The following is a 17,223-nucleotide window of genomic DNA, read 5'->3' on the forward strand; positions in this document are numbered from 1 at the left end:
TCAGGGTAGTGTCATAGGCCCACTCCTATTCCTTCTTTATATAAACGACATTGGCGAGGTAGTACACAGTAAGTTACGATTATTTGCAGACGACGCTGTAGTTTACAGAGAAATCCGTTCCAGCAAAGATATAGATGAACTAACGAATGACCTTGCTGCTATCCAAGCTTGGTGCGATGCTTGGCAGTTGGAATTAAATTTGGAAAAATGCGTCGTAATGAATTTCTGGAAGAAGAATAACTCCCTACAGCGTAACTATATCATTCGAGGCACCCAATTAAATGTTGTTGAATCCGTGAAATATCTAGGCGTTATACTCAATAATGATCTATCGTGGAATAAACATATTCGAGAAATAACCGGTCAAGCTAATCGTAAAATGGGTTTTGTTAAAAGAATATTAGGAAAGTGCGACGATAAAGTGAGAGAAATTAGCTACTTTTCCCTCGGTAGACCACCTTTGGAATACGCTGCTAGTGTTTGGGACCCTCATGAAAAAGGCTTAATAACAGAGTTAGAACGCGTGCAAAGAAGAGCTGCCAGGTATGTGAAAGGTCGTTACGATAGTCTTGTTAGTGTAACTGACCTCTTAGATAAACTCGGATGGGAATCTCTGTCGGACCGTAGATTGAAAAATAGACTAAACCTTTTAGATAAATTCAAGAGCAGTGTCTTTTCTGACGAAGTTAACCATATCTTACGGACGCCAACATACTACGGAAGATCAGATCATATAAATAAAATAAGAGAGATAGATTGTAGAACAGACAGATTCCGAATGTCATTTTTTCCACGATCAATAAGAGATTATAACGGCAGCAATAAAACTCGTAAGTAGATTGCATGACTTGTAGTGTAGCCTACTAACATATGTAAAAATTAATGCATGTTTCTTAATTCAATTATTATTTCTAACAGCACATAGTAGTATAGTTTGTTAGTATACGGGACGTTTTTTTAGACGGTGTGGTGTGCATGTGGGAGTCCAAATTCATGTTGGTGATTGGTCACCCCCTGCCAAACACCCTAGAGGTGGCTCGCTGGGTATTATGTAGATAGATAGATATCCCCTCATCCCCCCATAGTTACGCCATTGCATTCGATTCTACACTTATCAAGATGCATTGTTCTGAGGTGTAATTGTAAAGTGATTAGTCTTTTCCATCAAGTTCTTTGACAAATGTTTTTCAACAATGCGTACGCTTTCTTCGGACTGCCTCTCACTAATTCGCCCCTTATTTACTTACGAACTGCCGTCGTAAGCCACTCATTGATTCCATGTTATCACCGCTCGCGCGGACCTTTCCTTCTAGATTTGCCAACTTTCTTTGGAAAAGGAAACGGGATAGCAGGAAGGACGGCATTTCTCCAAGAGAAAGAAAAAGCGACTGGAGGTCGGCACGAAACATTTCTCATTCTGTATCCAATCAAATACGCGTTAAAAAGCTTGAATTTCTCGCACGATAGGTGTTCATGTATTTGGCGGACTAATTGTAGATATAAGGTATTAATTAGCATGGGCGTAGTGAGCGGGGGCAGGAGGGGTCACCCTTAGATCCGAATATTCGAAGAAAAGTGATATTAGTGAAGGACATGGAAATAAAATAAAAATCATCATTTTTTCAAGTAAATACTTTAAATAATAGTAAATCGCTTTGATAATTTACTTAATATTTCAGTTTCACAAACCTTTTCTCTGCTACACTGTTGAAACTTGAATGGCCACGGCTTGCCCCCCCCCCCCTAAATTTGATCCAGGGCTCGCCCTTGGGAATTAGTTATCTCACGAATACGGGAAATCCCTTTGAAGGGAGCTAAGGGCGATATTAATTGCAATGTGCGCGTCTGCGAAACCGGAGTATGAGAACCACTCAACATATTTCCATATTATTTGAATGATTTCTAACGTGTCACGTGCTCTTCGATGGAATTTCGTGTTCAATTGTAATTTAGAGGGTTCTTACCTCGGCGAAAATTTCGTGTTAATGTTCAAAGTAAAGAGAATATTTTTGGAGCATGTTAGATGGACAAGGTCTCCAGGGTCACCATCAGGCAATCGCGCACTAACTCAAGGGCCTCTGTGTGACGTCACGTCCCCTCACCTGTCTCTCGCCTGTGCAGTGACGTCACAGTTGGGACCTCCCCCCTTAAGGGTGCCTTCATAGCTCGGCGTTGCGTACTTGGGGGCGGAGCTAACTCATCGCAGCAAGTTGGAGCCCTTCACAGCTCTGCGTTGCGAAAACAAATGAAATGCAAAAAGCGTCGGCTCCTAAAAATCGGCCTGTGAGCAAATCATCTTATGATTTCGAACCAAACGCACAATAAATATGTTGTTTTCTGCATGTTTACCCAATTTCGTTTCTTAAAATGTTCTTCTTAACTATAAATAGCATTTGAAGTTAATATGGCGACCATAAAGTCGATAATAATGCATGTAGTGATGGCCCTTGCCTATGCATTATTATGACCTTTAAATTTTATTTCCTAACTCGGAATATTCGAAAAATAGCTAATTACATACACTAAATGAACATGAGTAACGTGGAATGTTATCAGGAATATTTATTCATGATAACTGTTGTTCAAACAGATTGTCCTAGTCATGTTATCTAAATAGCTTTAACTGAGTAGATCATGAGGGCACAATTATTGGATATAAAATGGAATTTAAACGACCTTAGTCACCAACAAGCACCTCTCACGCTGTATTTAGCTTTTGATACCATTTAGATACGGGTATGTGTTACGCTAATTTATGCTCCTCAGTGATTGTAATCTAATTTAGGGTTAACATTTGTCTTTTGTTTAGGAAAGATGCGAAATATCTAATTGAAAGCTGAACACTTCAAAATTATAGTAAATAATGAAATAAATAGCATTTGCCACTCCCATTAGAGCTAATCTTGCATATTTGTATACCCATAAACAAACACCAATTCGAAATCGTCGGCGTACTGCCGCCTTGACGCAGAGAAAATTGAACATGTTCAGTTTTTCTGCGACGACGCAGCGAGCTGGAGACGTGACGTCATCAATTCTCAAAGACGGGCTCTGATTGGCTCGCTAGCCGCGGCGTCAACGCAACGCCGAACTGTGAAGGCCCCCTAACTGTCGTCGCATTCGAATGGCCGGGGGAGGGGGCTGTGGTCTCGAGTGCGCGCGCCGCCACATTGGAGGGGGAAAGCCAGTCGAGTGCACTGCAAGGCCTGCGATCGTCGCCTTCCACACGTGTAGTGCTCGTCGAAGGCGCAGTGCTGTGGCTGCGGCGGCGGCTGTCTCTTCGTTCGCTCGCAGGTGAGAAGACCACCTCTCGCTCTCTTTTTCTATCTCGCCTAATTCTCGAATGCATGCTCGCTCATTGCGGGATCGAAAAGCGGAAACCAACCAGTGGATGGGAAAATCGGTTCTGAGCCGGAATGCCGATCAAGTGGGTTCTGAAAGTGACCAACCAAGTTCCGTTCCATTCGCTGTGCATTTCTTACGTCAGTTTCATCGGCGGTCACTTAGTAGATTCTGATTTTTATCACGTGTTTATTGTTCAGTTTCGCGTCTTAGGGAAAGGCTTTCTCTTCTTAAGGTGAACAATCCCTTTTTCTGGAAACAGTTTGAATGAAAACGTTGACTAAAATCGTGTAGATGGCGTAAATCATGCTGGTGAAGGCTGGAAGTGTCCCATTGAGGAACAAACACAATGGCTCAATAAAGACACCATCGATTTAAAGAAAAAACACCGTTCCAGACGAAAAAATGATGCATACTGTTTTTTCTCGTGACCCGCTGATGTGCTATTCCTCTGGTGGGTGTCTTGTGTTGCACTGGCTGTACGCTGATGATATGTTCGTGTGCCATTCCTCTGCTGGGTGCCTTGTCGTGTCGCAGACCCCTCATATCTCGATTCACATCCTCGGAAATAATTGAAAAAAAATAGCGACCAGAATGTCGGGAATGTTTTTCTTTATTAATGACTTTTTTGTCATTTTTTTCTTACGTGATGAAGTGAAAAGAAGTGATAATCTTGTGCACGTTCAAATTGTTAAAGTAAGATAAAAATCGCGTCAATAATTTTAGAAAAATGAACTCCATTCCCGTGGAGAAGATATCGTCTTCCTGCTGTTCTATCGCTGCCTCGTCTCTCTCTCACTCCAGTTGTGGCATTTACGTTCCTCAGACAACTTACCAAGTACCTATGTACTCCTGCCTTTCCTGTGACTCTGTTTAAGCATCAGTCGGAGTATGCTGCTAGCGTATGGCACCCCACACAGACTGGGCTGAAATCACGTGGGTACACGCGGACGGCCGGATTCATGATGAGTTTTCCTTTGAGATTTGCCTAACTTTCAGCGCGTCGACCAATAGCCTCCCTCATACCCTCGTGTTCTCGGCCCTCCAATTTCCTCTCCACACTCCAATTCCAATGGACGCAACTCTGTATTATAGGTAGTCGTGCCTGAACAACCCCCGGGCTGCTCCTATTCTAATAAGTCCCTCGAGTGATGCTCCGTGGTGACCAAGGCGTGGAGTTCGACTCAACTGTGAGGCCGTTTCTCTTCTCTCCTCCCCGCCGGCATTAATTCCCTCTCCTCACACTCTCTCTGTTTGTGCTTCTTCCCGAATCTTGAATACCCATTTGGATGACTTCAAGTCCTCTGGTGTGTCCATCCCTCGCGACCTGTTCTCCCCTCCCTCGCGACGCCATTTGAAAATCCTCACCCAATGCTCCCTTCCGACTAGCGCGCACTCTCGCTTCAAATGTCGGCCGCCAATGCATCCCAGCTCCCTCAATAACTCTCAATCACTTCGTCAACTCGTCCTTACTCCGACTTATGCTTTATCTATCGCCTCGCCCCATTCCTCCTATGCAATCCGTTTCCACGTATTACACCTTCGATCTATTTCGTCTCATTTACATTTTGATACTATTAAAAAAAATTTAAATCTATAAATGTCTGATTGTGATTGGCCCTCCGAGCCTAGGTACTCCTTAATCCTTCCCGTTATTCCCAAAACATTTCCACTTTGAAAACGCATCGCTCTATCCACCACGGCTATATGCGTCATACAGGCCTTATATTTACAGTTTAGACTTGTAGTTAAGAATAGAGTACGGTATAATAGTTATAGAGATAATAGTAATATATTTATTACTAGCTGACCCGGCGAACTTCGTACCGCCTGTTAATCAATGAACAGTTTATTTACCACTATTTGAATTTACCTTCGAGTACAGTCGTGAAAATCACGTTGATTATCAGTTTTTTAAAATCACCAAATGCGTTCCATAGCATACTTTTGGTTGCTTTAGACTTCGGAGCATCATGACCACCGAGGCAACCTTGAGCTGAAAATTGGGCGGTGGTAAGCCAGACACATCCAAGAAGTTTGAAAATTCAGGTGGATAGTTGGTGATTTCGTCTTCGTTTGTTACTCAGTCTATGGATTTGAGTGAGTGCAGAGTAAACACGATTTGACCCTGAATTACGGATCTCCGTTTTTAGCCCCTCTATCAACGATTTATGATTTTTATGGTTATCAATCAAGTTCGGGAACACTTTGTTTGTGAAATCATCCTTTGATGAAACGAAATAGTGAAAACTCCGAGCAACTTGATTAATCTGCTCGACTCGTTGACAAGGACACGATCATTGCCGATAGTCAGCAATTGCTCGGAGATTTGTTTGCACACACAGTATTAACGTGTCTGTTGACGGCTCAACTCGGGCTGGGCTTACCTCATATTAAATATTTTTATATTTTTTTCATGATTTTAACATGTTTTTATTGTAAAATGTTTTGAGTAACGTTACGAAGCTCAGTCATTACATTGTTAAAAACAAAAAAAGCATCTAGTTCTGGCCGACAGCTTTTGCAGTGTCACCAGCTCCATTAAAATACTCATAAGACGAATATTATTTTTTCCGAGAACTTATACTATTTTTAATGTTTTTTTTCTGTTATCCGGGGCAGAAACGAATCCAAGAAACCCAATATCATTATCATCGATACAACCGCTCTGGAGTTATAAATGGTGTAAATAACACGATTTTCAATTTGTGTGTGTGTGTGAAATATACTCACACACCTTTCGCAAACAGAAAAGTTGGCATTAAGGTTCCTCATCCGTAACCCGGACATCGTCATCACTCCGTCAGACAAAGGGTCTACGGTGGTCGTAATGAAAGCGGCTGATTATAACAGCGAGGCGCTTAGGCAGTTGTCAGACGCTTCGGCCCTTCGACCTACCAACCCATTCCTGCCGATCCCAATCCCCAATACCGAGATAAGATTCTTTCTTCTTTCCTCGAGGAAAACGGACCACACGAAGGATTAACAGCCCAAGACATCGCATCACTATCACCTTCCAACCCCCGTAGCCCTCATTTTTACATACTACCGAAAATACACAAAGCTAACAATCCCGGCCGTCCGATAGTTTCTTCTATTCAGTCTCCCACAGAACGAATTTCTGCTTTTGTTGACCATTTTCTCCAACCCATAGTGCACTCTCTTCCTTCATACATTAAAGACACATATCACTTCCTCCAACGCCTTCACTCAACCACCCTCCCTGGAGACAAAGACGTCATAATGGCGACCATCGACGTCACATCTCTTTACACCTCCATACCGCACACAGAAGGCCTCTCCGCTCTCGAACACTTTCTGGAGCAGCGCTCCACTCCACAGATTCCGATCACAAAATTTCTCGTCGACCTCTGATAATCATGAAACGCAATTCGTTCTCTTTCAATACCTTAACACAGTCTAGGGGCTGTGCTATGGGGATCCGGTTCAGTCCGTCCTGTGCCAACCTTTTTCTTGGCCGCCTAGAACAGTCTTTTTTGTCCCAATACTCCCTCACACCCACCCTTTGGGTCCGATACATAGAAGACATCTTCCTTCTGTGGCCATATGGCATGGAATCCCTAATCACTTTCATCTCCTGCCTCAAATCATTTTCCTCCGTAAATATTACACTCTATTCCTCCTCCACTCATGTCACATTCCTTGATGTGGACTTTTTTCTCACGAACAATAAATTTCACACCTCTATACACATTAAAAATACCAACAAACAGCAATATATGCATTTCAATAGCTGTCATCCGACACACACAAAACGCTCCCTCCCTTTCTCTCTTTCCATCCGTGGTCACAGAATATGCAATAATCCGGACTCCCTAAATAGATTTCTTTCTAATTTACACCATGCTCTCCGGAGAAGGGGTTACCCGGAATCCCTCCTCCGGAATAAGATCCGAAAAAAAGCATTTGTCCCGAAACAACTAGGCGGGGACAGTTCGTCACAGTTTCTTTCCCTCTGTACGACCTTTTTCCCGGGCGTGGACGTACTGCATAGGACCCTTAACGACCTTTTCCCCATCCTCTCGGACAATACAACCACGTCCAGATTTTTCCCGCGATTCCCTTCACTCGTCTTTAAAAGACCACCAAATCTGGCCAACATTTTAAAAACAATAAAACCGCTGCCCAAGCAAAATATCTGTATTAAACCACAGCCCTCGCCCTGCAACCGTGCAAGATGCAAAACTTGTCGCATCCTCACTACCAAACCCCTTCCCGATCAATTCTTTGCCTTCCCTCACCCCTCAGTGTCGGAAATTTCTTGCACGATGAAAAACATTGTATATATTAGAGGTGGGTTAAACTGTTCATTTTTATGAACCGTTCACTTTGATCCTGTTCAGTAAAAAGAACAGTTCAAAATATCGGTTCATAGTGAACAGGTAGGGTCATTCGGTAGAAAATATTGTTTATCATGCGTTTAGAGTACATGAAAGCTTAGTGTGGTATCGTAAGGTTTGTGGAGAGTGTTATGGTAATTTCGAGCAAGAATCGCGTTTTAAACAATATTTTTGGAGATGCATCCACATTAAAAAATTTCATCGTAGGCGCCAAAAACTAAGTCCAAAGATCATCTTGGTAAAGGGGCCGAAAAAAATGTTCCACAATCATGAGTTCAATCGTTTCCTAAGTTCATGAATCGCGTTTTAAACAATATTTTTGGAGATGCATCCACATTAAAAAATTTCATCGTAGGCGCCAAAAACTAAGTCCAAAGATCATCTTGGTAAAGGGGCCGAAAAAAATGTTCCACAATCATGTGTTCAATCGTTTCCTAAGTTCATGAATCGCGTTTTAAACAATATTTTTGGAGATGCATCCACAAATCCACAAATGTTCAAAAAACGAAATCAAAATGAACGCGATATCCCAACTGAACGCCCCGAGGAAACTAATATTTAATCTAATATTTCGAACGGTTTGAAAGAACTGATATTTTAAATATCAGTTCAAATATTAGTTATGTCGAACGGTTCGAATGAACTGATATTTTAAATATCAGTTCAAATATTAGTTAGAACGAACGGTTCGAATGAACTGATATTTTAAATATCAGTTCAAATATTAGTTAGAACGAACTGTTCAGTGGCGAACTGTTCGTTTTCGTCGACGGAGGGGAATAGTAGAGAAAGAAGGGGAGGGGCTCGGTCGTCTACGACGCACTTCGGCGGCCTTGGATGGCCTCCGTCGTAACCGCCATCTGTTGTACCCACAACGCACTTGCTCGAGTAAGCTGCAGTTCAAAATGCCTCTTGATGATCATACCTACTGTACCGAGTATGCCGCAATTGTGCAGTGCCGACATGAACAGTGAACAGGGTGTTTTAGAGAACGGTTCATTTTCGAACCGGTTCATTTCAGTGAACAGTTCGTTTTGGCAGTTCGGTTCTTTTTGACCCATCTCTAGTATATATACTGTTGTGCCAGAAATGCCCCGCTTTTTACATCGGCTTATCCACCACTCCCCTTTGCATCCGAATGAACGGGCATCGCTCCTCCTGCAATAGCGTTTCCTCTCTTTCTGCCTCCCTTCCAGTCGTCGGACATGCTTCCTCCCACATTGAAGAGTGCTACAAAGTGGGAATATTGGCCTCCTTCCCCCCGTCTTCCACCCCCCCTAGAGCTGATGGACCTGGAGCAGGCATGCATTTGGGCTTTCCGCGCGTTTTCTCCACCAGGGATCAACCGCGCCCACTAGAAAGAGCACAACCAATCCCCGTCAACCGTTTTTCCTCCCTCCATCTCTACCCTCTCATTTTCACCCTTCCTTCTACCCTCACTTTTCTCCCTTATGTATGAGTGTGTCTAATGTAGAATAATGTGTGTGTAATTTTGTAGAATAATGAGATGCACGTTGCACATAACATTAACGTATCAAGTCACTAATATAAAAACATAGGCACAACAAAAAAGAAACACTCACAGGGAAAATAAAACTTGGAGCTTTCGAGGATGTAACCTCTTCCTCAACTGAATGATCAGCAGGAAAGGAGTGCGTTGGGAAAGGGAGAGGGGCGAGGTTTGCGGGAGGGGGGGAGTTTGGCAGGAAATGTTCAACCCAGGGAGGCTATGGGCTCGCAAATGCAAAATGCACGCCAATAGAGTATGTGCACATTTTTGGGAAGTGATCTTAAAAAAGAATTTACACCTCAATTAGGCTAAATTCCGAGTCTGAGAATAGAGAGGTACTTTTTAAGCGAGATATTACGCTATTTAAAGCTGGAAAGTAATTCATTGATTGGGTGATTCATCAAAATTAGCAGCCCAAACTGTGATATGTGTGGGTATATGGAATATTGGACGTAAAAGTAAAAAAATATTCATCGGGAGGAAAAATCTGAAAAGTTGAAAAAGTCGATTAGTTTTCGAGATATATCGACTTGAATTAACATGGGAGCCTTATGGGACTAAAATATTTTGGGTTTTTTTCGGTATTTATAAATGAGTCAGGAACATGGCAATCCCTTGACATAAACTAGATTTTTTGGTTGATTTTTTGGTGTGGTTGTCATTTCGATACATTAATATTTAGTATTTTTTATGATTTTTTGAAAGTGCCCCATGCTTTTCTTATGGCACTACGTAAAGAATTTTTTTGACCAACTTGCAATCATCGCAGGACAAATTCCTTGAAACGCAAGATACTAGATTTTTTGGTTGATTTTTTGGCTATCTCGGAATTTTTATATGTCGAAACAATTCCGAGGAATAAACGATTTCGACTTTCCATTGTAGAGGTGGTCGAATTTTCAATATTGGATTTCGGCGTTGAGACATGTGCCATATGAAAATTTGGAATCTTCTGGAAAAACCGTAAAAGGGTTCTTCGAATCCTTACGTTTGAGCTCACTTTCTCCGTATCCCTCTTGGGTTATTCATAATTAAATTCCGAAAAATGTCCTGCAAGCGAAAATTCATTGTCGCCATTTTTTTGTGGAGCATACAATCTTGAATATCTTAGCAACCATTTCAGCTAGATGAAGGAAATTTTCAGGGTATTAGCATCATTAAAATAGTCAACATTTGCAATGATTGCCATTCCGCTCGATCGATTCACGTGCGAGTTATATCGATACCAATCTCCTTGGATACGCTTTAATCGCTAATAACTTTTTTGTTGATCAAATTTTGAACATGAAAGTATTACACAATACAACTGATAATGTCATTCATCCGACAAAAGTTAAATCAGGCGGATCGATTGATTAGACTCGAAGTTATGATCGATACAAGGTTGTATTCGATTGAGCCATTTTTTGGGCTTATTAACATAGTTACGGAGATAAAAATTTTAACAATATGTAAGGAAAAGAATGAATTATGCGCACACAGAAATTATTTAGATGAATTATGTTTCCTAATGAAAATACATCCATTTGAATTTATATCTTTTTGTATTAGGCCCCCGTAAGAAATACACGCATCCCGTCCAATTACGTCACCAATATAAGAACATAGGCTAAATTTTGAAAGCGGGGATAGCAGAGAAGGCAGGGATAAGGGAGTGACCATAGAAGGGATATCAATAGGATTGCGGATTATACAGTATAGATGTCAGCAGTGTCTAATGTACGATTCGATTAGTACAGCAAATACGCAAATTGGCATAACTTGATAAGTATATACGTTGGACCAATGAAACTTGGTAAACAGGTACATCTTGGTATTCCTCACGATACTTTATAGTAGTATGTTTTGTATTCAGTCTCACGTTCGATATATATCGAATCGACTTTTTCTTAAAATATGTCGAATTGCTATAACATATAGGATTTTACATCTAGGGACATAGTTGACCACGAATTTTCAAGAAGTTACCCATACACTGGATGTTAAACCAATAGCATTGCGGATTTTACAGTACAGATGTCAGTATGATCGAAAAATCGATTCAATTATTATAGCAAATACACAAATTGGTATAACTTGAAAAGTATACCCGTTGGACCAATGAAATTTGGCAAATGTTCACATCTTGGTATTCTTCACAACGCCCAACAGAAATATGTTTTGTATGTTGTCTAACGTGCGATATATATCGAATATGCTTTTTCTTCAAATATATCGAACTGCTATAACAAATAGGATATTACATCCAAGGGCATTGTTGACCAGGTTTTATATAGAAGATACCCATAGACAGAAAGTTAACCCAATAGCATTGCGGATTTTACAGCACAGATGTCAGTAGGATCGAAAAATCGATTCGATTATTATAGCAAATACGTAAATCGACATAACTTCAATACTATATCCGCTGGACCAATGAAATTTCGTGAATGGGTAAATCCTGGTATTCCTCACGACACTCTATGGTAGTATGTTTTGTATTCAGTCTCACGTTCGATATATATCGAATCTACTTTTCCTTAAAATATGTCGAATTGCTATAACATATAGGATTTTACATCTAGGGACATAGTTGACCACGAATTTTCAAGAAGTTACCCATACACTGGATGTTAAACCAATAGCATTGCGGATTTTACGGTACAGATGTCAGTATGATCGAAAAATCGATTCAATTATTATAGCAAATACACAAATTGGTATAACTTGAAAAGTGTACCCGTTGGACCAATGAAATTTGGCGATTGGTCACATCTTGGTATTCCTTACGATGCCCAACAGAAATATGTTTTGTATGCAGTCTAACGTGCGATATATATCGAATATGCTTTTTCTTCAAATACATCGAACTGCTATAACAAATACGATTTTACATCTAGGGGCATAGTTGACCAGTAATAATATAGTAGATACCCATAGACTTTAAGTTAAACCAATAGCATTTCGGAACTTACAGTACAGATGTCAGTATGATCGAAAAATCGATTCGATTATTATAGCAAATATACAAATTGGTATAACTTGATAAGTATACCTGTTGGACCAATGAAATTTGGTGAAGGTGCACATCTTGGTATTCCTCATAATGTCCAATAGAAATATGTTTTGTATGTAGTCTAACGTGCGATATATATCGAATATGCTTTTTCTTCAAATATATCGAACTGCTATAACAAATAGGATTTTACATCTAAGGGCATAGTTGACCAGGTATTATATAGTAGATACCCATAGACTTTAAGTTAAACCAATAGCATTTCGGAATTTACAGTACAGATGTCAGTTTGATCGAAAAATCGATTCGATTATTATAGCAAATATACAAATTGGTATAACTTGAAAAGTATACCCGATGGACCAATGAAATTTGGCGAAGGTGCACATCTTGGTATTCCTCACAATGTCCAATAGAAATATGTTTTGTATGTAGTCTAACGTGCGATATATATCGAATATGCTTTTTCTTCAAATATATCGAACTGCTAATACAAATAGGATTTTACATCTAGGGGCATAGTTGACCAAGAATTATATAGTAAATAGCCAAAGACTGGAAAACAAATCAACATCGTTGCCAATTTTACAGTACAGATGTCAGTATAATCGAATGATCGATTCGATAATTATAGCAAATAAGTAAATTGGCATAACTTCAATAATTAAATAAGGAAAGAAGAACTTTGTACTTTCACATTAATATTTAATGTGAAAGTACAAAGTTCTTCTTTCCTTATTTAATTATGAATCGCTTTCACCAAGTTACGCCTCAAACAATTAATAACTTCAATAGTTTTCCCGTTCGACCAATGAAATTTGGTGAATGGGTACATATTGGTATTCCTCGCAATGACCAATGGAAATTTGTTTTGTACGTAGTCTCACATTCGATATATATCGAATCTTCTTTTTCTTAAAATATATCAAATTGCTATAACATATAGGGTTTCACATCCAAGGGCATAGTTGACAAGGTATTATATAGTAGATACTCATCGACTGAAAATTAAACTAATAGTATTGAGTATTTTACTGTACAGATGTCAGTATGATCGAAAAATTGATTCGATTATTATAGGAAATAATGAAATTGACATAACTTCAATAGTTTTCCCGTTGAAGCAATGAAATTTGGTGAATGGGTACATATTGGTATTCCTCACAATGCCCAATGGAAATTTGTGTTGTACGTATCCTCGAATTCGATATATATCGAATCTACTTTTTCTTAAAATATATCGAATTGCTATAACATACAGGATTTTACATCAAAGGGCATAGTTGACCAAGAATTATATAGTAGATAGCCAAAGACTGGAAATAAAATCAATATTGTTGCGAATCTTACAGTACAGATGTTAGTATAATCGAAAGATCAATTCGATAATTATAGCAAATACGGAAATTGGCATATCTTGATTAGTATATACATAGGACCAATGAAATTTGTTGAAATGGTACATCTTGGTATTTTTCACAACGCCCAATTGAAATATTGTTTGTGTTTAGTCTCACGTTCGATATATATCGCATCTACTTTTTCTTAAAATATATCAAATTGCTATAACATGTAGTATTTTACATCCAAGGACATAGTTGACCAGGAAATATAGAGTAGATGCCTATTAACTGGAATTCAAATCTATGGCATTGCGGATATTGCAGTACAGATTGAAGTGTAATCGAAAGATCGATTCGATTATTGTAGCAAATATGCGAATTGGCAAAACTTGATTAGTATATACGTTGGACCAATTAAATTTGGTAAATGTGTACATCTTGGTATTCCTCACAATGCCCAAATGAAATATGTTTCGTATGTTGTCTTACGTTCGATATATATCGAATATGCTTTTTCTTAAATCGTATCGTATTGCTTTAACATATAGGATTTTAGATCCAAGGACATAGTTGACCAGGATAATTATATGGCAGATAGCCATAGACTGGAAGTTTAATCAAGAACATTGCGGATTTTACAGAACAAATGTCAGTAAAATTGAAGAATGGATTCGATTATTATAACAAATACATAAAATTGGCATTGGTTGAATAGTGTATCCGTTGGACCAATGAAATTTGGTGCTGGGTACATCATGGTATTCCTCACAATTCCCAATGGAAATATGTTTTACATGTAGTCTCACGATTGATGTATATCGAATATGCTTTTTCTTAAAATATATCGAATCGTTATAAAATACAGGATTTTGCATCCACGTATTTAGTCGACCAGGAATTTTAGTGTTGATGATCAAAGAGTGGAAGGTAAATCAATCGGATTGCTAATTTTCAATGCACGTGTCAGTATACTTGATAATTCGATACGATTATGATAGCAAAGATGCCAAATCTTTTTTGCAAATTGGAATATCTTGAGAATAACTATTTTTTTAAGACCAAGGAAATTTGAGAAATCATTACCATTCAGTATTTCACATACTGCATTATGGACATTTGTTTCGCGAGTACTATATCTTTATATATTTATCTAAAGAATCTGCGTTTTATTTTCAAGAGTCACTTATCACCATGCTTATGGACTTTAAGAGTTGAAAAAAACCCACAAAGTCAACACTCTCTTGAAATTTTTAAAACCTTATTCCGATTATGTGTCAATGGTTAACTTAATGGATCAAAGAATGAATTATTCGTCAAATAAAATCAAATTGAAAATAACAAATATTTTTAACAGTGAAAAATTTTGTTCCTTACCCTTTCAAAAAACGGCGGGGAAATTTTTGAAAATCAAACCACTTATGGGCACATGACTCGAAAATATGTGACACAACTATGTTTCCACCGCCCTATTTACCCGCTTGATGAATTCAAGCGCCCAATCGACTCGTTAATTATTAAAATTTGCAAAATTAATGATGCGCTGAAACACCAGTCGGCCATATTCTCAAGGCTGTGACGTCATTTTGTTCGACGTGTTCTCAGGCATTCCTTGTTCTTTAGGGTGAGCCCCTCTACAGCGTATACTGAGTTTGGAAAGAAGCCATGGAATGCCTTATGAACTAGATTTAAAGTGTGTACATGCCATCATCTACATCTTTTAATTAATTCGCTTCTCGGTTACGCTGACGACAAGACTCTATCAACTTTTCTACCTCGAACTACCTAATCGTATTTCTTACTCCTCGGTTCTCGCATTTGCGTTCGTTTGCAGATTTATAGTGACATTAAAATTAAGAGATACTTAAACAATGATGATCCATGAAAATAGTACGACTTAATTCGTGAAAACTAAGTCACTGATTAGTAACTAACTTAGTAACTGTACCCGTACTACTAACCAAAAAAACAGAAAATTAATTTTCGATAAAAAGTGATAGTTTGGGTATTCAAAATGTTTGTAATTTAATTCCAAACACAGTGATGCTAATAATTTCCAAATCGGATGTGAAATAAGCTCATTATTACGTATCACAAGTCGGGACTACTTTTTGGAACTGCACCGCGCGCAGGGATTCCTCGCTTAAGACACTTGTAGTACCTTGAAAACCAATAAACCTATGCTGTGAAGAAGTATAAAATGAACCAATTATTAAATTGTGCTAACAAATGCTTTGAGAAGCATATTGAAACCGAATGAATGAAAAGTAATCGTCTGATCTAACTATCAAACATTTGATTTCCAGCCCGAGAGATTTCCGTCATTCATCCGGACCAAGTTTTCAATAACCAATTTCTAGATATACCTCACAAATGCTATTCATAAACCTCAACGAAGCAAATGTACATCTGACTGACATATCTATGTTAGCGAACTGAAAATAACTTGTAGAAACATTGAGATAATCAGAACTCTGCTTTTGAATACATTAATTCTACGAAAGAACAAATACGTCGACTAAAAGTGCGTTTTTTTTAAGAAATTAAGATCAGATTACTGCTTAAACTGGACCAAAATGTAACTTCAGTTATTTGTGCTTACGTTTAAAACCTTAAATAGCCCAGAAGAAGAAGAACCCAGCTCAGTAACGGCAATTTAATAATTAACTATGGATATTCATCCAGTCACCACGGGCCATAACTGAATATGAAAAATTATTTTTCGCGAGTCAGTAGGTTAAATAATAATAGAATAGAAAATAGTTAAATAGATAAATTAAATTATGATCGGTATTTGAAATGACAATAATACAAATATCGATAGTTATCTACCTACCGGCACTTTTACTTCCGTAAACCTTCGAATCGTGCTAACAAACTTTTGGCCAATTACCTACTGTAAACAATCTTACTTAATTCACTTATGTTAGACCTAATTTCCGATGAGGTTTCCCGTCCATTTCTCTTTATTATGAATGAGACAAGACAACAAAAAAGCTCCAGTTCAACATTAAAACTTCGTGCCGAGGCATGTAGGTATAGTCCAACATAATCAGCACGGTCAATCATAGAAGCATCCACCTTCGGGATATTATTTGAAGAAACCCTCACGAAACCTGATTCCATGATAAGCACATAAACGTATTTCCCTTTACACAGATCAGATCCACCAACTTTTTCCAATGCACACGTAGTATATTGAATCATAAACACGATCATAACACGATAAACACCTTGCACGCTGATGAGATAGACCAGAATGACGTCACATACCAAGGAGCCAATAGATGAGCGTTTTCGTCTGCCTAATATCGTTGCGAAAACAATGCATATTAAATAGTAATTATTAAACAAACTAAGCAACAATTAATGCTGTTAATCGAAAGTAATGATATTTACGATACACTTAATCGAATAAACTGCATTTCAATCGTATTCCTCCCGAGTGCACATACTCTAATAGAGGGTGTGGAGATTGAGGGCGGAGTCGGCGGGGAGGGGGGGAACTTTGAAAGAAAGTGTGGGGAGTGGGAGGGATGCGTGGGGATGACGGACAGCAGGAGGCGCGATGATTATATATTCCAAGGTTGAGGGAGGTGGTGCATTTGGCCGACATAGAAAGCGGGGCAGAAGTTGCAATGAAGGAGGTAAATGATATTGGTGGAAGTACAGGTG

At 38.9% G+C, this 17,223-nt stretch overlaps 1 protein-coding gene across 1 annotated transcript in view; it reads left to right on the forward strand.

Moving 5' to 3' along the window:
* The first annotated feature begins 3,191 nt into the window (after positions 1-3,191).
* The window catches only part of LOC124158454 (protein cycle), a 190,374-nt gene continuing 176,342 nt past the window's right edge, over positions 3,192-17,223 (forward strand). Inside the window, exon 1 of the mRNA XM_046533544.1 lies at positions 3,192-3,294. The gene's annotated coding sequence lies outside the window, so the exon portion shown is untranslated. The remainder of the gene's footprint in view (positions 3,295-17,223) is intronic.

Source organism: Ischnura elegans, chromosome 5, assembly GCF_921293095.1.
Source record: "Ischnura elegans chromosome 5, ioIscEleg1.1, whole genome shotgun sequence".
Classification (NCBI taxonomy): domain Eukaryota; kingdom Metazoa; phylum Arthropoda; class Insecta; order Odonata; family Coenagrionidae; genus Ischnura; species Ischnura elegans.